Source organism: Felis catus, chromosome B2 (assembly GCF_018350175.1).
Source record: "Felis catus isolate Fca126 chromosome B2, F.catus_Fca126_mat1.0, whole genome shotgun sequence".
NCBI classification, from domain to species: Eukaryota; Metazoa; Chordata; class Mammalia; order Carnivora; family Felidae; genus Felis; species Felis catus.
Window position 1 is genome coordinate 17,226,706 of NC_058372.1, and position 20,943 is coordinate 17,247,648.

At 44.8% G+C, this 20,943-nt stretch overlaps 2 long non-coding RNA genes across 2 annotated transcripts in view; both read left to right on the plus strand.

Moving 5' to 3' along the window:
- Window positions 1-5,255: 5,255 nt before the first annotated feature.
- On the plus strand, window positions 5,256-16,280 carry LOC123385297. The gene is made up of 3 exons (XR_006597563.1): window positions 5,256-5,490; window positions 10,574-10,653; window positions 15,903-16,280. It is a non-coding gene; the product is annotated as an uncharacterized LOC123385297 (long non-coding RNA).
- A 539-nt stretch (window positions 16,281-16,819) lies between these two features.
- LOC109499569 overlaps window positions 16,820-20,943 on the plus strand; it is a 28,045-nt gene continuing 23,921 nt past the window's right edge. Inside the window, exon 1 of the long non-coding RNA XR_006597565.1 lies at window positions 16,820-20,443. This is a non-coding gene — a long non-coding RNA (uncharacterized LOC109499569). The remainder of the gene's footprint in view (window positions 20,444-20,943) is intronic.

The following is a 20,943-nucleotide window of genomic DNA, read 5'->3' on the forward strand; positions in this document are numbered from 1 at the left end:
ATGCTAGACATTGTTCGAAATGTCAGCTGTGCTGACAGCCCAGAGCCTGGAACCTGCTTCAGATCCTGTGTCTCCCTCTCTCTCTCTCTCTCCCTTCCCCATTCACACTCTGTCTCTCAAAAATGCATAATAAACATTAAAAAAAAGAAGAAGGAGAAACTGAGTACTCAAAAAATGAGGAGGCATAGTCTCCTCCAAATGCCAGAGCAGAAAAACGCTGATAGCACAGGAATGTCTGGAAAACCACACCCCACAAATCCCCTTCCTTGCCCATGATCTTGGGATGAATATCTACGGGACCTCCATGTAGGATCATGCACTCTCTGCTTGCTCTCCTGCACGTACCCACCCTGGATCTCTCCCTAGAAGACTCTAGATGTCCCATCTTGCAGGCAGAGAGGTTGGTTGTTAAGGCTCGAGCTTGCCACCTTCCCCAGCTGCCGGCACCCGAGATAAATTTCTTTTTCTCTTCCAAACCCTCATCTCTTGAGTTATTTATCGGTTTCCCTTGCAACGAGTTCATACAAGTTTACAACCCAACCAGGAGCTACGCTTCCAATTTGCCCAGCCCCCTCGGGATTCCCAGGGGTGAAGCAGGTGGCTTCAGCGGCACCGCTGGGCTCACTGGTCCATTTCCTGAGTTAGGGGCTGTGATCGGTCCATCCACGGGCGACACTAGCTCTGTCCACTAAGAGGGCCTAGACACAATATGCTAGTAGCAGTAAGCACTTGTAGCGCCAAGGTCTTGGTTTCCAAATATCATTCGCCATTAAAAGAAGCCAGAACTTCTTGGGAAAATGACTGGTCGCAGGGTTACAGCCGGGAAAGCCCAAAATACACCTGGAGCATCTTCTCATTCTAGAAAGTAAGGAAGTGTTTAAGCAATGAGGGGATCTGTAAAAGGAACACGCAAGCCAACTCAGAGGGGCTCCTGCTGGCCAAATATGTGATTTTAACACCGAAATAAATAATAGCCATAATGAATCATAACCCACTGAATAAAATGATATCCACGAGTCAATACTGATGTAAATAAGTAAATAAATGAATGAATAATTGAAAGAGATGAGAACTCACCTCCTTAAAGCACGATGTCAATAAAGATAGAATGGATTTAAAAATCAACAATGGGGGCGCCTGGGGGGGCTCAGTCAGTTAGGCATCTGACTTCATCTCAGGTCATGACCTCATGGTTTGTGGGTTCAAGCCCCATGTCAGGCTCTGTGCTGACAGCTCAGATTCTGTGTCTCCCTTTCTCTCTGCTCCTTCCCCGCTCACGCTCTCTCTCTCTCTCTTTCTCAAAAATGATAAAAGTATAAGTGAAAAAAATTATGAGGAATACTATATTTGCACACCCTCCAAATATCTTTCCATAAATAATTTATTAATTACAAAGAGGAAAAATAGTAGCTTTACAGTACAGAAACCTGGGAAACACCCCCTTAACCAAGTGATGAGGTTAATATTACCAATATTAGTGCAAACTATCACCAGGTGACTTCTGGCACGGCACCCTGAGAATGACACGGGCCACTTCTGCGACATCCCTGCCAAAGCCTCATGAGGATCTGTAACCAATCATGAGACAAACCTCTTTGAAAGACACTCCACACAAAAACTGGCCTTTAGGGGCACCTGGGTGGCGCAGTCGGTTAAGCGTCCGACTTCAGCCAGGTCACGATCTTGTGGTCCGTGAGTTCGAGCCCCGCGTTGGGCTCTGGGCTGATGGCTCAGAGCCTGGAGCCTGTTTCTGATTCTGTGTCTCCCTCTCTCTCTGCCCCTCCCCCGTTCATGCTCTGTCTCTCTCTGTCCCAAAAATAAATAAAGTTGAAAAAAAATTAAAAAAAACTGGCCTTTATTCTTCAAATATGTCAAAGTTAAGAAAGGCGGAGTAACTCTTCCAGATTAAAGGAAACTGAAGTGGTCTGAGAACTAAGGGCATGATTAGATCCTGGACCAAACTATAAACCACTAAAAAGAAGATTATTAGAAGATTGGAAAAAAATTTAGATATAGATTACAGTTGACATATGTTCTTAATGCTCTTGATTTTGATAAATATGCGATCGTTTATGAGGAAAAGTGCTCACAAAAACAATCATCAAAATATTTAAGGTAAAAGATGCAATGACTCCAAATAATTCATAAGATATATAAATATGGAGGGGCGCCTGGGTGGCGCAGTCGGTTAAGCGTCCGACTTCAGCCAGGTCACGATCTCGCGGTCCGTGAGTTTGAACCCAGCATCAGGCTCTGGGCTGATGGCTCGGAGCCTGGAGCCTGTTTCCGATTCTGTGTCTCCCTCTCTCTCTGCCCCTCCCCCGTTCATGCTCTGCCTCTCTCTGTCCCAAAAATAAATAAAAAACGTTGAAAAAAATTAAAAAAAAAGATCTATAAATATGGATATAGATAGCTACAGATATTATAAACAGAGAGAGGCAGAGAGACAGAACTATAAAGCAGATGAGGCAAATATAAGCAACTTATGAATCTGAGCGAAGATTATATGGGAGTTTCTCTTGTCATTTTTCCAACTTTTATCTAAATTTTAAATTATAGCAAGATAAAAAATTATGGTAAGTTTCATTGGTCCTTAAGGTGTAAAAACTTGGAAAAACACACCACTCCCAGCATAATAACAAGAAAATGCCAGATAGTCTGTAAAATGATAACTCTTTTTGACCCCATCAGGGAAGCAAGGTTGCAGTACAGCCAAGAAGTCTGACATTTAAAGAAAGACAGGCTCTTCTAGGAAGGCAGGCACTGTCCCACCTGGGGCAAAGCATGAGGGGAAGAGAACTTAGATGGCATACAAGGTGAAGAACCAAGAAGGCAGACAAAATATTTGTAGAGCTAACAAAAGGAATAAAAGACCTTAATATGCATATCCAAAATGTACGGGGAAGACCATGCAGCATAAATGTGAGAAAAAAGAATCCATCCACACACATAATATCCAAGCTCCTGGGAACCAAAGATAAAGAGAAAATCTTGAAGGCGGTCCACATAAAATTCTAGCAGATTCCTCATTAGAATCTATACAACCCAGAAGGCAATGAAGTGACCTCTTTAAAGCACTGGAAGAAAACTAACCTTATCAACCCAGAATTCTATACCTTTCAAAAATGAAGTCAAATATTGTTTTGACCAAACCAAAGCGTAGAGACTTCATTACCAGCACACCTGTGCTAAAAGAAAGTTTTCAGAAATACTTTAGCAGAAAGACTATTATCCTGGAAACAGATTCTGACCGGAAATACACCAACAGCTTTCCTGGGCATCCAGCTCGCAGACAGCAGATTATGGGACTTCTCAGCATCCATAACCAAGTGACCCAATTCCTCGTAATAAATCCTCCTTCTCTCTCTCTCTCTCTCTCTCTCTCTCTCCAGATCTCCCGTGACTTACAAAGGGGTCATGCCCCAATAAACCCATCATAAATTGAAAGTGTCATAAATTGAAAATGTATTTCATGCCCCCAGCCTCCCAAACATCACAGCTCAGCCTAGTCTACCTTAACCATGCTCAGAACACTTATGCTATTAGCCTACAGTTGGGCAAAATCACCTAACACAAAGCCTATTGGATAAGAAAGTGTTGATGGTCTTGTGTCATTCATTGAATACTGTACTGCAAGTGAAAAATAGCGTGGCTGTATGGGTACAGAATGGCTGTCAGCGTACTGGTGGCTTACCCTCCTGATCCAGCGGCTCTCTCTGCCCAGTGTCGTGGGACAGGATCATACTGTATGCTGCTAACCCAGGAAGAGCAAAATTCAAAATTATAAGTATGGTTTCTACTGAATGCATATCACTTTCACACTACCATAAAGTTGTAAAATAATAAGTCAAACCATTGTAAGTAGGGGACTGTCTGTATGTGTGTGTGTGTGTGTGTGTGTGTGTAAATATATATATATATATATATCTGTATATGTGTATATATGTACACATATTATATATATACATCAGATATAGATGATATAGATTTAATATTCTAATGTTTTTGTTTTCCTGGGACAAATATAGAAGGTAAATATAAAGAACATTTTTATTTTTTTATTTTTATTTTTTAATATGAAATTTATTGTCAAATTGGTTTCCGTACAACACCCAGTGCTTATCCCAGCAGGTGCCCTCCTAAATGCCCATCACCCACCCTCCTCTCCCTCCCACCCCCCCCAATCAACTCTCAGTTTATTCTCAGTTTTTAAGAGTCTCTTATGGTTTGGCTCTCTCCCTCTCTAATTTTTTTTTCCTTCCCCTCCCCCATGGTCTTCTGTTAAGTTTCTCGGGATCCACATAAGAGTGAAATCATATGGTATCTGTCTTTCTCTGTGTGACTTATTTCGCTTGGCATAACACTCTCCAGTTCCATCCACGTTGCTACAAAAGGCCAGATTTCATTCTTTCTCATTGCCAAGTAGTATTCTATTGTGTATATAAACCACAACTTCTTTATCCATTCATCTGTTGATGGACATTTAGGCTCTTTCCATAATTTGGCTATTGTTGAAAGTGCTGCTATAAACATTGGGGTACAAGTGCCCCTATGCATCAGCACTCCTGTATCCCTTGGGTAAATTCCTAGCAGTGTTATTGCTGGGTCATAGGGTAGATCTATTTTTAATTTTTTGAGGAACCTCCACACTGTTTTCTAGAGTGGCTGCACTAGTTTGCATTCCCACCAACAGTGCAAGAGGGTTCCCGTTTCTCCAGCATCTATGGTCTCCTGATTTGTTAAAGAACATTTTTAAATTGATAATTGCTCTAAAAGATAATTAAATGACTAAAGCAAAAATAGTAATCATGTGTGTGTTTATAGAACGTTTAAATTAAAACTTATAAAAACAATAGCACGAAGAATGGGAAAAGGGACTCAGGAGTATATAGCTGTAAATTGTGAGATCCTTAAGCTACTCATGAAATGCTATAGCATTTGAAGGTAGAATGTGAATATTAAAGATGTATAGGAATTATCCTGGCGCCTGGCTGGCTCAGTCAGAAGAGTATATGATTCTGAATCTCGGGGTTGTGAGTTTGATCCCCATGTGGGGGTGTAGAGATTATGTTTAAAAAAGATATATACATATTATCAAACCTAGGGCAATCATTAGAAAGCTATAAAGAGACAAAAACAAAAAACAAAAAACAAGCAATAGTGGAGATAAAATGGAATCATAAAGACACTATTGATGCGAAAACAGTAACTGCCTCTTCCAATGGAACACAGCCTAAATGACGCGGGATGACTTCGGAGCCAGGTCAGAGAAAGCATTGCAGCTTCCTCCTGGCTCTCCTCTCTTTTCCACTTGGAAGCCCTGAGCCAACAGGAAAGCAGTCTGGTCGTGCTGGGGAATACCAGGGAGGGGAGACAGGGAAAGGTGCCGGAAGTTGCTACCGCGGCTCTCCCAGTATTACCAGCCCAGCCACCAGACATGTAATCGAAGGAGGCTTTGCGACGCCCCAGCCGCAGTCTGACTGCAACCTGGTAAGAAACCACCCAACTGAGCTGTTCCTGAAATCTGGCTCACAGGAAACCGTGGGAGCTAACAAAGGGCTAGTGTTTCAAGCCACAGCAACCGGCGACCAACGCAACAATACACAGTCCTTATCACAACGCCTGGCTCGGGGGAAGGGCATACTTGATCGCCTTTTCCCGCAGTTTTAATATTTTGTAGTTTCAGTATTTTTAATGGGTAATTAGCCACTAGCGTTTAATGCGTAGTTTTACTGTTTCTGCGCACTAGAGGGCGCTCCATCTCGATCGAGGGCCACATACATGCAGATGCAGTTTTCCAGCCAAGGCACCAGGCGGAGCCAGCCCCTAATTTTTCACTGTCATTGCCGAAGGTGAACTTGGCAGAAGGGGAAAAAAGGCCTCAGAACCCCGTGCACTGGCATAATTAGGAAGCTGTGTGACAGAACACTCTGCAAACACATCCTGAAAAACAAGGAAGCTTATTTTGCCAAATAAGATGTGCTAAATGGGTGTGCAGACAAAAGACAAGGAAATTCCACCTCCCGCCAGTCACCACCTTTGTTTCCACTTTAAATGTAACAGACCAGGTTATCGTCTCTTTAATCCCCGAAAAAGCGAAGGGATCTGCAAGTCTCCAATTTCTAAACAACGCTGTACCTAATCTCTGCCATATCTAGAAACAGAAAAGTAGGCTCTCCACTGCAGTTAATTTCCAATAATACTGTTTCACGGTGTCTCAAATAACATTTGTACCACCTCTGTAAGTTAGCATTTTTGAAGTTTCCCCTTTTGAGAGTCCTTTATTTTGTATACACAGGATTTGATAGTCTAGTGACTGCGAAAGTGGGCCATGATTATGATTGCAAGGAATTGGGGACTAAATCCCTTAAAACGAATTGTCTGAGCCAAATACATTTTAAGTCTCCCCCTTTTCCCACATTCAAAGCATACTTTACCCGTAATCATTCCTCGTAACCTGAGAGGGTTGGCAGCCTGCACTTTCGATGACAGTCTGCCAGTCTCTGTGTCACTCCTGAAGGCCGCCCCTACCCTGAGGTGACTCGAATACAGCAGGGCTCGAACGGAGCAGTGGTCTTGAGAATAAAGAGGGTTTTGTGATCAGCTTATCGGATTCGAGCGTTACACCGCGGGGTCAGGACTCTGCAGCCTGGTAGAGTATAAATCAGAGGGGGGCTGGGCTGGGGGACAATTGAGCTCTGAAGAGCTGATTCTTTGAGAGTCTCCTGTGACCCTGACTCCAGCTGACCCTCCATCATGCTGATCAATCACAAGGACAACTGAAGGAGAATGGGATATGTGACCAACACATACCCTATTTCGTGCTGGGGATGAAAAGAAAACCAAGCCAGACTCTACGTGCAGCAAAGTCAGGAGAATGACGTTCCTACCCTTCCTATGCCTATAAATGACGAGACTGATTTTCAGGTATCACTCATGGCAATGTCGCACTATTTTGTGCTCACGGGTTGTGTACGGGACATGCTTTTCTTTAACGCACTGGCAATAGCAAGCGCTGTCCTCTTTGACTCGACCACAAATTGAAGATTACAGAGCCTCAGAGCAGCTCCAATCCCTCCAGGCGAGCTCTGGAAATTCCCAGGGAGTTTCATGCACACGCTCCTCAGAAACCCTCTCGGTTCTCCAAGGCCACATTGTAGATCTGAATTGCGGCGGTGATACGCCTGTGGCACTCTAGAGGCTGCTTGGCCGGGTGCCCAGGTCACTGATGCTAGCAGCAAAGATTCCGGTCGCCGCTGAAATGCCCCGTAGCACGCCCCAGCCATGAATGCCACTTCATTCCATGCCCTCTGTAGCTGCCGGCACAGTGAATGGACTAGGCTGAGTTAAGGTAAATATCCCGTGTCCCCATGGCTGTTGCCCCTCCATGCCTAGGCCACTTCCTAGGGCTCATCTTCAAGGGCTCTTTTTCAATTCTCTGAGGGGCTGCTCGGCCGTCCAGAGGCCTGAGCAGCCACTCATGCACCCCCCCCCCGACCCCTCCAAAAATGATGAAAGGCCCGGATCTATACGCCTCCATCTGGGTGACTTCCTTCTCATAAACCATTTGCCCCTCCAGCCCGCCCTGTTGATATGCCCCGATCCGCTGAACTCTCCGATGGGAAGAGTACTTTGGCACCTCGTCTTTACATCTTTTATTTATTTATTTTTTTCGCAGTAGTTTAATCTGGAGTGGATCGTGGCAGGGTTCAGAATCTTTAAGTTTTCCTAGGAGCCTGTTTCCAAGGGATGGAGTCGCTGGATGCAGCTTTCTAGTATGATGGCGGCAGCTTCCTGAGATTTGGAAGGGCCGGGCAACGCAGAAGGCCAGCTACGAGACCAGTGCATTCAGGCGTCTGCCCCTTTCTGTAAGAAACTAGCATATTTCACAGCCTTCGCGCTCCACCCACAAATGCTAAGGGCAGGCTGACCTCATCTCTGCCCGCACATCTTGACTTCCCCTCGGTCCCGCGAGCTGTGCCCTTTTCCTGTAAGTTTACAGCAAGGGGTCTTGCAACTTTCTCCCATCAGACATGGAGTTTTTTGACAGCAGGTGCTAATGAACTGGCTCCAGCCTTGACCACCGGGAGGGAGATCGTTTCTCCAAGGGCCTGGCCATCCTCCTTTCCTCGCCGGACCCCTGTCCTCCCATTCTTTTCCTTTTCCCTTTACAACCCTGACCAAATTCTGCCTCACTGTGGTTCGGTAAGGCTGGGCGCATGTCTACCACTTTTCCTTAGACCTACTCAAAGAAGCCTTTCAAATTCTAATGTTGTGAGAAGATTGGCTCCGGTAGGGGAGGATTCGTTTGGTATTTCCCCCTCCTGCTTCTGAGTTCAAGTAGGGACAGCAGCAGAAGGAGGGAGAGCTCACCGTGGTGGCATGCCTAGAAGGGTCTGCTGTCTGGGCTTATAATGACGAGGAGGTACTGGGGGAGGTTTGCTAGACCACGTGCGCGATGCTGACCAAGAAATAAGGAACTCTATCGTCAACACAGAAATCCAAACGATTTTATTTGCAGCCAGGAAACCCTTTCTGTTTCATGTGCTGTCCCCACAGGGACCATCTCCGTGTCTTTCACCAATATGGCGATAAACGGATAGAACAGAGTGAAGCGGGTCCCCGCACCAGCACCCCTGAATCTCTCCGCTTCACGGCGAAGGATGCATTTCAATCATCGCCATCCAGAGAGAAGGCTCCTTCCCTGACTGCCTATTCAGGACATCCAGCAGATATAATCCCACGCAGGAATTCTGTGGGGTGGGACCACAAGGAGTATTTGGAGGTGGTGTGGTCGAGTGTCTCTCAAATTATTCCGGGCCGACCATTTTCACATCTCCTATACCTTGTGCTGTCCTAATCCCAGTTTGATTTCACGATTTTTTCGGGAAAATTCTATGAGGCCCCAATCCTGTACCCATGCTGCCTTTCCTTCCCAAACCTGAGGCCCACTGATGCCCACACCAACTCATGCTAGTGCTCAGACCAACCTGGAGTTGTGTAAGCGACTGTAAACCTGCAACCTACAAATCTAGTGCGTAAGTCAGGACTTGGTGAGTGAGCGACAACTCTGATTTCTGTTAATCCTTAAATGCCCTTATTGCAGATTTTGGCCTGGGATGGGGTAGCACAGAGCTATCTTCTGAGATTCTGCATCCATAATAATAGCAGCCCTCCCCAGGCATCTATTAATTTTTAAAATATTTATTTAATTTTGAGAGAGAGAGAGAGAGACAGAGCAGGAGCAGGGGAAGGGCAGAGAGAGAGGGAGACACAACACAGAGAGTTGTCAGCACAGAGTCTGATGCGGGGCTTGAACCCGCGAACCGTGTCATGACTTGAGCGGAAGTCAGACGCTTAGCCAACTGAACCACCCAAGCACCCAGCGCCCCCAAGTATTTAGGATCTGGTTATACTTTTCATCCTCACACAAGCCTTGAGGTGGACGCTTTTACCTTCTTCATTTTAAAGATGAGGATTCTGAGGCCTGAGAGAGATTGAGTAACTTTCCCAGGTAACTGGCAAGCTGGGACAAGAAGACAAGCATTCTGGAAATTATAGCCCACAGGCTATGATTCTACCACGTGGTTTACACATGGAGTCACCATCTGGGCCTTTATTCAGCTTTGACATTGTGCTAGCTTCTACCCGGCCAGCTGTCTAGTCCCCCCTCTCACCAGGCTCCTTTTGGGGGACCGAATTAGCCTGGTGACGGGGACCCAGTATGGCAGGCTCACCCTGCCTGGTCTTTTATACACTGTTCACTGGATTTTTTTGTTGTTGCGATTTTGCCCTCATCTTGGGGGACACCTAACTGTGTAAGGTGGGCCCCTGATATTATCACTTGAGATGCCCTTGGACATAGGAGAGAGCGGTCTCCTAGTGTTTCTGGTTCTCCTCCGGGAATCTCTGCTATCAGCTCCCGGGCTAGTCCCTCACCCCTGTTTTCTCTCATGTTTCTCAGAAATCACAGCTGCACCTTGCGTTTCCAAAGATCTGGCCCTGGGCATCAGTTGCCCTGGAAGCCACGTTTCCATTAAAATGGAAAGAAGTAAGTGGACACAATTAATTAATTGCAGTGGGCAGAACTGGTGGGAGTTAACCCCGCAATAAATAGAGAGGGAGACTGAAAGTTCACTTTTGCTCTTTAATTGTTTCACGTGCAGAAATGGGTGAGGACAGCAGGAAGGTCAGGGCCGTATGCCAGGTTTGCTCGAGGGCATTACACTGGCTATTAACGGTGTGTTAAAGGGAGGCTCCGTGAGCACTGCTGACCTAGAAGCTCCGAACGCCGCGTGGTTTCTTGTTGGTGAGGGTCAGGAGCAAAGTCATCTACGGGTGGGAGGGGGCCTGTGCTGGAGCCGCCCCACTGTGGGCTTAGCGCCATGCAGGGTGTGGGACTGCCCTCAGCCGGGCACAGGGATGCCCCGTATGCCAGCAATGAGCGTGAGTACACGTGCGCATGCGCACACGCACACACACACACACACACACACACACACACACACACACACGCTTTCCTCCTAGATTCCCAACTTTTATGCTTCTGCTTTATCTCTCCTGACCAACACAGAAGATGGACCCTGCCCAGTCACTGATGCAATGAAGTCTAGTCCCTCTGACAGATGTGGCAAAGCATTATCAGGGTCAAAGGTAAGTGCTGCAGCTGTTCCACTGAGGATTCCTCTCTGGATACAACCTCCTTTACCCAGGGAAGCTTCTGAAGCAATCCCAGAGCTCCTTTACGGTTTACCTGAGCAAATTCCCACACTTTTACAACCTTTGGTTCGTAAGTACCAATGTGAAAGCCAACAACAACAAAAAAAAACCCCAAGTATCAGTCTGTTCAGAGATTATCTGGGTTACCCAAACCATCAGATTCCAGTAAGAATTCTTCTCTAGTGTCCACTATCTTTGGGATAATGTGTGGAATTGTTCATTCACTGAACAATTATTTACTGATTGCCTACGTTAGGTGACTAAGGAAGGCGCACGTAACTGACCCAGATGGCCTCAGCCCTCGAGGACGTACCTTCCAGTTTGCAGACGTAGCTGGTGCTCTGCCACAGCTCTCTGCCTGAGGGATTTTCTCTTTCTGGTCAAGTGTGTTTGGCCTGTATGTAGGACAAGCTGGAAATGCCCAGGAATTATTTTCCCTGGAAACAGACCTCAAATAAAACATGGAAAATGCATTGGTGAATAAATACCCCAACGTCTTTGACCTAGGGTGGGATAACTGTGTTTGACCATGTCCCCCAATGGGACTGAGCTCAGGTTGCCCACAGTAGGCTCTGAATGGCTCATGTATCCTTTACTGACTTGCTTCTCCCCCTACTGGAGATTTCTGGGATCTCCTCTCAACTAAACTACTTACATCTGAATCCCTGTCTTAGAATCAGCTTCTGGGGGGAAGCCCTACCAACTCAAGAACTAAAACATATGTGCAGATAGTTATAATTCTAGAAGAATTGGTGAAAGACGACAGTAGGGTGGCCTCATTTAAAATCCCATGAGAGTTCGCAGGAAGAGATTGCTTTGGGTTGGGGAACTTACAAAAGGACTTCATGGAGGAGAGTCCCTAAATGGGGAGTAGGATTTGAGCATACAGTGAGTGATTGGGTGAAGGGAACCTCAGTGGAGCTGGGTAAGTTGGACCATGAAGACAGGAAGTGAGCATATATGTTTGGTAACAGTTCAGTCTAATAAGGGAATTACATCAAGGAAAACAGCAGCAGATGGGCTTGGAAAGGGTAGATTTAAGTGCCAAGCCAAGGTCAGAAGTGTTTAAATAGTGATCTAGGCCAGCCTGTCCAACAGAAATATCGGCAATAATGGAAATATTCCAAGTATGAGCTGGGCAGTATGGCGGCCACTAGGTGCGTGTGGCTATGGAGCATGAAATATGGCTAGTACAACTGAGGAACTCCATTTTTCATTTACTTTAAGTTAATTTAAATAGTCATTTATGGAGAATGGCTACCACGTCTAGTATTGCATTTCCAGGCAATAGAAAATGACATGAGCAAAAGTGTGCGTTGCTTGAAATAATCTGAAAGCTGACTATAAACTAGATTATAGGAGAAGTACTATAAAGATAGGCCAATTAAGAGACAAAATCAATATGTGGGCCAGTGGTTTTTTTTTAAGTTAAATAGAAAATATTTCCTTCAGATATAAAAAAAAAATACATTAAACAGATAAAAATGGAACTGGCTTTCTTAAAACTCAGGAGGCAGGAATGGACATCGTAAAGAGACATACCGTTTTCTTGCTTTCCCACCCACGAAGCCCCTGAGGGTCTCCCTGGGATTTCCGAGAGCTGCTCAGGACTCTGTCTGCCAACCACTAAGTTAGCTCAATGGTAGGGGAGGGGGGGGGGGTGGGGGCGGTGTTCTACCAGGGTAACAGAGATGGAGAGGAATAAATGTGGGAGATATTATCGAGGCAGAATCAACAGATCTTGGCATCTGAGTATGAGAAGTAAAGTTTGATTCTCTTCACATCTATTTCCCCACTCATCTAAATCCAATCCCTGGTGTTACCTGGAATTCTTCCCCATTACAGAGCCATCACAAACATAATAGGTACACAAAAATAAAGTTATTGAACTGAATGGAATTAGCATACACAATGCTACATAGATGTTAAGCAGTGGGGATAATCTGGATTCATATCCAGGTCCCTTGGCTCCAAGATTTGCCCTACAGCTTGCTGTCCATCCCCCAGCATAATAATGATCCCCCCTGAATATATCCCCCCTGAATAATGCAGTCACAGAAGCCAAGGTAAGGGGCTTTGCTAGCGGAGGCGCTCAACGAATGGTTTTAAGTGCAGCAGCAGGTTTGAGAAGAAAATGATAAATGGATATTGAAGCTGGAAGATAATTTCAGTTACAGTGGAAAGAAGATGAGCTCTGAAGTCAGAAGATTTCATGTATTAGGATAATAGGGAATGAAGGTAAATAAAAAGTGAAGGCAACTAATGTAAACTACTATGTAGCTTCTTGGTAAATGGAAAGAAAGAGGTGAGAGGTACTGGGAATACTTAGTAAGGTGCCTACTGGATCCATTGTCTACTTTTATGAAATCTTAACGTACCCAGAACACCCAATGTCCTTTCAAAGGAAGTCCCCAGCTATCAGTCACCTTACTTAGAGCCTTGTGGTCTCATCATCAGGTGGAGAAGACCCAAGATAGACAGCGGACAGGAATCAGCCATCACTAGGCTAACCAATGGCCCATGGGGTGACCTCACAGCAGACCCCCAACAGAGGCAGTGTGTTCGGACTGCTGGCTGGCCATTCTACTCACCCTCTGTGTCAAGGAGGTAGAACCCAAAGACACCAGAGATACTCAAGTAACACTGGGAGCAGTAGAGGTAGGGACAGAAGGGGCAGATCACTTTGTCATCTGAAATCACTTGGAGCAGAGAACGATGGCTATCTCCCCTGAAGAAACGAAATGACCAGAACCTTGGAAATGTTTCATTCTCCACAGAGTCTTGCTAGAGATGGCTGAGATCTTCCTCACTTTCTCTTGTATCCTTATGAAAAAATACAACAATTCGACAAATTATTTAAAAGAAGCCTTGCACAATTCTGTTTCTTGCTCAGAATGGGAGTGTGTTTGGAGATAGTACATTTAAAGAGATGATTAGGTAAAATGAGATCATAAGGGTAGGGCCTCAATCCAATATGACAGGTGTCCTCAAAAGAAGAGAGGATTAGGGTGTGCCTGGGTGGCTCAGTCGGTTGAGTGTCCGACTCTTGATTTTGGCTCAGGTCATGATCTCGCAGTTCGTGAGTTCAAGCTCCACATCAGGCTCTGTGCTGATAGTGTAGAGCCTGCTTGGGATTCCCTCTCTCTCTCTCTCTCTCTCTCTCTGTGTGTGTCTCTCTCACTGCCCCTCCCCTGCTAATACTCTCTGTCTCTCTCTCTCAAAAAAAATAAACATTTGAAAACAAAGAAGAAGAAGAGATTGGGACAAAGACACATACAGAGGAAGGATGACGTAAGGACATCAGGAGATAGTTACCTACAAGCCAAGGAGAGAGGCCTCAGGAGAAACCATACCTGCTGACACCCTGATCTTGGACTTCCAGCCTCCAGAGCTGTCAGAGTATAAGTCAGAGCTGTCTGTTGTTTAAGTCTGTGGTACTTTGCGATGGCCCCTCTTGTGAACCATCCAGTATAACCTTACCCCTGAAGAATCTGAGATGTGGCATCACCCAGCTTGTATGGGTGTTAGGTCCAGGCTCTAGGGGGTACCCATTCTCAGCCCAGAGGTCTTCATACCTACCACACCCCTGAATTTGACTTGCATGGGTTTCTAGAAAGGACAGAGAAGGATGATGGGAAGATCAAGGGCACAGCGTTGGAATCCAGTCCATCATCTGAAAGGAAAGGATGACTTAATGGCTGCTTCTAAAATCCAACAATTCTTGGGCCACCTCAGTAGTGACTTTTTTATTATTTTCCATTTTTCCCCCATTCTTCCCTTGGTTTCTAACTGGGGGAAATGATTGGTTGTAGACATTTCAAAGCGACTTCAGCGTGATTTTTACATACGAGACACCATGTTGGACCAGTAGGCCCAAATTTAACCAGGGAGACCTCTTCATTGGTGTTTACGGCTCTGATTTGTTGACTGTCTCCCAGAACCTCCTTTGATGAGAGAATCTGGGACAGCTGGGGGATTTGTGGTGGCAGAGTTTAAGTGATTTGTAATTACATTTTATTTTAGTTTTAGTTTCTGTTGTTTTTTTCTGAGCGTGTGTACCTTTTAGGCCTTTTTTCTTTTTTTTTTCTTGTAACATTATGGGCCTCCGAATGCCAAACTAATTTTCCCTCTCAATCCCCTGTAGGTTTCAAGTGACAAGCTTTTAAAAGCACAGCCCTTGTTAGTTTTAGAGCCTTAAGACTCATTGTCTTGTAGCCTTCCTGTCCCCCCCCCCCCCACTCTTATTGTCATCTCCCAGGGTGTTCTAAATCTCTGATTTCCCTCTCCGAGTGGTGTCTCCCATTTATTTTATTTAGAGATAATGCAGAGCTTTTGAATCTGAAGGAGGCTTGGCTAACTGAGCTTAGTGGGTTGGGAGGTTGGGCGATATCTCAGCATAATCCCAATGTCAAAAAAAAAAAAGGCTGAAATGCCCAGAGGCTATTTCTCAGAAACCCCATTGTTTTAGGCACAATTCTATCGGTGAAATTCAAGCTTCTGGACTTATTTCCACTGATTGGCATGATTGACCCAGTGCCAGGCATTGTGTGGTGAACCAGGTGGCTTTGTGGCCTAGACTGGTCGTCACAAACACCAGCAAATGTAGCAGGATTATATGTAGCAGTCAAGTCTGGACAGACTGTGATTATTCGGCTGTGGATGCTGAAGGTCAGGGCGCGGGTGGCCTTGAAAACCGTGCTTTACGTTGCCTTCCAGCACGTAGAGAAGAAATGAAGCCAGGCCTCTTTCATGAGGACCACTAACACAACAGGTAGTGCTTACTTAAAAACAGGATCCATGACAAAGCATTCTAATCAAGGCTTTCACGTTGGCACCGTAAAATAGTTTAACTGCCAAAAAAGATGCATTAGAGAGCAAAATACTGGTTTTAATTGGTGGGGTTTTTCTTCTTTTCTTAAAGAAAGGGAAACTTTAGAGCACATTTTAATTTAAGTTCTGGCCCTTGAGACTTTTCTTACTTGTGTGGTTACCAGCAAATGATACGTGAATTAATGGATGTTAAGCCTCTCAAATTAGCTTTTCAACAATGATAAACATACGCACCTTGTAGCAATTAAAAATAGGAACTCCTTATGCTGAATTTCTTTTATATTAACCATATCCAGATGCACAACCCCCTCCGCTTAATTCCTTATTAATCTACTGTTTTCCCCCCAATACAGTGAAGTTGTAAATTAAAGGAAGAAACTGCGTCCCCTGGATTTTATTAATCGCAGTCGTTTGGGGGAAGACAGGCAGCGCTCCTGGTGTTTCTATTTGCAATCGCTTAAACCCCTTTGGAGAGGTTTCTTCAGTGCGTGGCGCAACTTTTTGGAACTCTGGAGAACATTCAGGAAAAGAGAGCACAAGTGATAAATAGTTTGGAAATGAAGATCAAAAAAAAAAAAAAAAAAAGAACATTAGGAGCACTGGTAATGTTTAGTCTAGAGGAATGAAGAAGAAGCAGAGACAGATTTTTCCCCCAACTGTCATAAACAGGATGAGGGCAATTCTTTTTACCAAAGTGTAAATAAAGAACAAGTGAATATCGGCAGAAAAAAGGATTGGACTTTAAGTAACATCATTTCTTTTAGGGTTTTTTTTTTTTTTTTACTCATAATAATGGAACTCCTAGGAGCTTACTAAATTATCCTAGAGTAGTTTCAGAATGCTATCCTCAGGACAATCTGGGGATTAAGAATTTAGCAATACCCACCAAGGGGAGTGACGGATTATTATTGGGGCACTTAGGTGGCTCAGTCCGTTAAGCGGTGGACTTGGGCTTGGGTTCTCACGGTTGCAGCCCTGCATCGCGCTCTCTGCTGTCAACACAGTCTGCTTCAGATCGTCCATCTCCCTCTCTCTCTGCCCCTCTTCCACTTAAGCACCTGAGCTCTCTTTCTCTCTCAAAAGTAAATAAATGGGGGCGCCTGGGTGGCTCAGTCGGTAAGCGTCCGACTTCGGCTCAGGTCATGATCTCACAGTTCGTGGGTTCCAGACCCGCGTCGGGCTCTGTGCTGACAGCTCGGAGCCTGGAACCTGCTTTGGATTCTCTGTCTCCCTCGCTCTCTCCCCTTCCCCACTCGTGTTTGGTCTCCGTCCCTCTCTCAAAAATAAATAAACATTAAAAAAATTCTTTTAAAGTAAATAAATGAACATTAAAAAAAGAATTAACGCTATTCACATAACACGGAGCCTGAAATACTTTCCACCGAGAATTGAGGTAATAATGGCGTTTACTTCTCATGGGGATCTCACGTTGATCACACGTTGATCAAACAATCTGTTCAGCATCAGGCGCTGAAGAATTCCAGGCAGCGAACACAGAGTGCTCGCTGTACGGGCACTGTCCTCAGTGCTTTACACACAGGAATGGGTAACCTGTTTTCCATTTGTGTCCTCTGGGGAGTAAAGGCCAAGGTGACATGAGATGGGCGTGAGGTTCATTGGGAGAAACGCCTATGAAGGATGAAGGGAGCGGACACAGGAGGAGGGGGCAAGGGCAGGCTTCAGACGAAGATGCAGGTGTGATATCTATGCCAGAAGGTAAAGAAGGAAGCCCTGGGTAGAAAAAGCCTCCGACCACTGACAAAAGTCTCAGACAGGCTGATGGATGAGGAATCTTGGGTCAAGGTTGGAAGAATTCCTCGTGCAGCATGAATGGCTTAGTGTAGTGGTCCCAGCAGACGCTGGTGGGGGAGGGGAGAGGGCTCTACCTCCGATAGTGGGCTCTTTGGAGAGAGATCTGAGTGGGATACTAGAGAACCCAGCCTGTCTGGCACCAAAGTCCATGCTCTTAGCCGTGTGATTCCACCCAGCTCATGCTTTCAGGGTGGGCAGTGAAAGATGTAACCCTGTTGTGATGAAAGGGCTGAGTAGGAAAAGAAGATGCCTCGTCACCGAGATCTAGGGGTTGCACTCAGCACTCACATGGAACCTGGTCTCAGTGGTGTCCGAGGCCATGAAAAGCAATGAGTCTGGGGGAAAAGGGACTGCACCGTAATCTCCTAATCCTAACATACTTGCAAGTTTTGCCCTGGGACAGACACCTTCATCTGTTCCGATCTCATAAAACTTTTCAGTCAGTATTTAAATATTTACGCAACACTCACTAACGACGGGGCGCTGTGCTCAGTGCAATGGGAAATGCTAAGATCCAAACCTTAACTCTTCCATCCGCTGGTTTACCCGATAAGGAAGACGTCATTCACGTAAATAACCATAGGCACACGAGGACAAGTGAAAATGTCACATAAGGCACAGACGGGGCACCTTGGAAGTTTAGGGAAGAGAAGGATCACTTCCTGTTGGAAACGTTGAGAAAGATTTCATGAAGGACAAAGAATTGGTATCGGTGCCTCAAATGCGAAGATGGTGGCCAAGAAGATCTAGACATTCATTCTCCATTGGGAGAAAGTAACAAAAACCTGTCACAGAAGCTGGAAGCCAAACCTGAAATGACAATATCACGATTCTCCTAAGAGAAATGTCTAAAGTCCAGACCCCAACGGAGCTATAAATATATTAATCTTTTTTTATTAGAGGAAGAAGTAAGATTTATTTAGTTGACTAGAGTTGTTGTAACAAAATACACAAACTGGGTGCCTTCGTACAATAGAAATTTATTGTCACACAGCTCTGGAGGCTAGAAATCCAAGATCAAGGTGTCAGTGTCATGCTTCCCCCAAAGCCTCTGAGGAAGGATCCTTTCTTGCCTCTCCCAGGTTCTGGTACTTCTAGGAATTCTCTGGCTTCTGGATGGATCACTTCAATCTCTGCCTCCACTGTGACATTCCCCCAGTGTGTCTGTTCTTCACATGGCCATGTTCCTTTAGTGTCTCTTTTTCTAAGGACACCAGTCATATCGGGCCCACCCTACTCGACTATTGCCTCATTTGAACTAATTATAACGACAACGCCCCTCTTTCTAAATAAGGTTACATTCTGAGGTCCTAGGGGGAAAGACTTCAACATAGCTTTTTGTGGGGGGGACACTATTCAACCCATTAACATTATCCTATTACTTGAATCATGACGGTATTCTTTGCCGCCTTCCGAAATATAATTTTACGTGAGCAAAAATCTCCTCAGATTTCCCAAGAACAATGAAAAGAAAACAAGCCATAATTATTTGGAACGTTAAATCAGTAGGTATATATTTATACATCAATATAAAATATTGAGATCTCTGAATAAAGTCCTAAAAATATTCTTAAACATTTGACAAAAGCATTGATTTTCGTCACTCTTTCTTGGTTTTCCTAGCTGGTGTAGCCTCATGTTTAAGCAATCTGTTGAAGGTTTCCATAATTTCAGGGCAGATTTTTCCATAGAAAATTCCAAGGTAAGAGGTGAAGCACTAACTCCAGACTCGGGGTCTTTTGATTGCAAGAATCTGTCCCTTTGTCCCTGAGAAACAGGAACAATAAAACATCTCTCACTACGCTAGGCAGAGAGGAGCAAAGCTCTCTAGATGCGGTGAGAACAAGCCCATTAACTAGTTTGAACCCGGATCGCTCATCCTCACAGATTGTACCTTTTCAAGATGGACACAAAAATATATCCCCTCCCATCTGCTTTACTTGACATTGACACTGTTCCACTGGGAAGTGGAGAATACGGACAGGGTTTAGGGACTGGCTGCTAATGAACGCAACACCCGGGAAGCAGAGTTGAGTGACTTCCAAGATAAGATCATAAAAGACATACAGCCTCTGCTTGGCTTTCTCTGTCCTTCCCATCTCGTGCTCCCTTCCTGCCTTTCTGCCTCTCTGTCTTTCCCTCCATTTCTCTTTCTGTCCCTGTCTGTCTCTGTCTGTCTCTCTTTCTCTCTTTCTCTTTCTCCCTCTCCCTTCCCACCCTCCCTCACTTTCTCCCAGGACCCTCACCTGTGGAACCCAGCTGCCGTGTTGTAGACCACGTTTTGGAGCCCAGGCCAAAAGGAGAGGCCACACGTGGGTGTTTGAGTCGGCAACTCCAGCTACACTCATGGCCATCAGCCAGCATCAACCTCCAGACAAGCTGCAGGAACAAGTCTTCAGATTATGTGAGCTGAGGCCCAGACATCATGGAGCAGAGGCAAGCTGTCCCCAGTGTTCTCTGGATACATTCTTGCCCAACGGAATTCACGAGCATAATAAATGGTGGCTTCATGCCTCTACATTTTCTGCATAGCCATGGTTACTGGAATGCCATATATCCAGCAAAATAACAAGTTGTAAAGCTAGATTCTTAAGTGACATATTTGTTGATGTTGCTGGAACTTTACCCTGGCCCTCTGAGAGAGGCAATCTTAGAAGCAAAGAGAAAGATATACTAAGGCTGAAAGGTTCTCGGAATCTAAAGAGTTCAAGGCTGCCAATAGGTAAAGCATTGAATACAGACGTCTCTCATTTCAGGGGCACATAGCTTGGCTACTGCTTGTGACTCTGTGGTTGACCAAGCAAACGTTTAGTGTCCTTGAAGCTAAGGTGACAATATTAGTTGTATCTCAGGTAAACTCCTGCTGAATATTGACTGATAAATTTTATAAAGAGCAGCTACTTTGTTGGGATAACTACTATATTCTTATATAACTGATAAGAAAAACCTTCCTCCTTCCCTCCGTCCTTCCTTACTTCCTTTATTTCTTTTCCAGGGATGTCTGTGAATGAATGTATGAATGGCAGAAACAAACAAACAAAAGGCTGAGGGTGAAGAAATAAACTCATTTTTAAAATTCAAGGTACTATTAGCACGTTATCTAGGTTAAAAATCAATTATATGTGACTCTTAGAATTTGTCTTCTTTCCTACCTGGGCATTCTCAGTGAACTTCTCAATTGAAACAACAAATTCATCTAAAGCTCCTATTTAAAATGTATAAAGGGGCACCTGGGTGGCTCAGTCGGTTAAGCATCCGACTTTGGCTCAGGTCATGATCTCACAATTCAGGAGTTTGAGCCCTGCTTTGGACTCTGTGCTGACAGCTCTGAGCCTGGAACCTACTTTGAATTCTGTGTCTCCCTCTCTCTCTCTCTCTGCCTCTCCCCTGCTTGTGTGTGTGCTCTCTCTCTCTCTCAAAAATAAATAAACATTAAAACATTTTTTAAATGTATAAAACCTCCTAATTAAAGACAATGATGCATTAAAATGGGATCCAACTGTTTATTTTATTTTATTTTTATTTTTTTAATGTTTATTTATCTTTGAGAGAGAGAGAGAGAGAGCGCGGGGGTGGGTGGAG